A 430-nucleotide genomic window follows, 5' to 3' on the forward strand; every position below is an offset into this window, starting at 1 on the left:
ACTTAGGTATTACAGTTGTTATAGAATTTATTGCTATTGCAAACAGTGTACAACTTAGAACACTTCCCTGTGGAATGCCATTAACTATTTCTTTACGACTTGAGGTCGATTCTCCAACTCTTATCTTTAGGAATATTTATATATCTTTTCTGTAGGAAGCTTTGAATAAACTTTGGCATCATTCCTCTGAACCCCCATTCATATAGCGTTTTTGTTATATTTTTCCGGTCTATAGTGTCATAGGCTTTTTCAATATCAAAAAAGCAGTAGGTAGCTTCTGATTGATCTATAAAAGTGTTGAGAATTTCGGCTTCCAATGTCACAAGATGGTCTATAGTCGATCTGCTTTTCCTAAATCCACATTGTATTGGTGACAAGAGGTTCAATTTTTCAATGACCCACATCAGTCTTCTGTTAACCATTTTCTCCA

The sequence above is a fragment of the Halyomorpha halys genome, unplaced genomic scaffold (assembly GCF_000696795.3).
Source record: "Halyomorpha halys isolate HHAL.00 unplaced genomic scaffold, Hhal_1.1 Scaffold177.1, whole genome shotgun sequence".
In the NCBI taxonomy this organism is placed as follows: domain Eukaryota; kingdom Metazoa; phylum Arthropoda; class Insecta; order Hemiptera; family Pentatomidae; genus Halyomorpha; species Halyomorpha halys.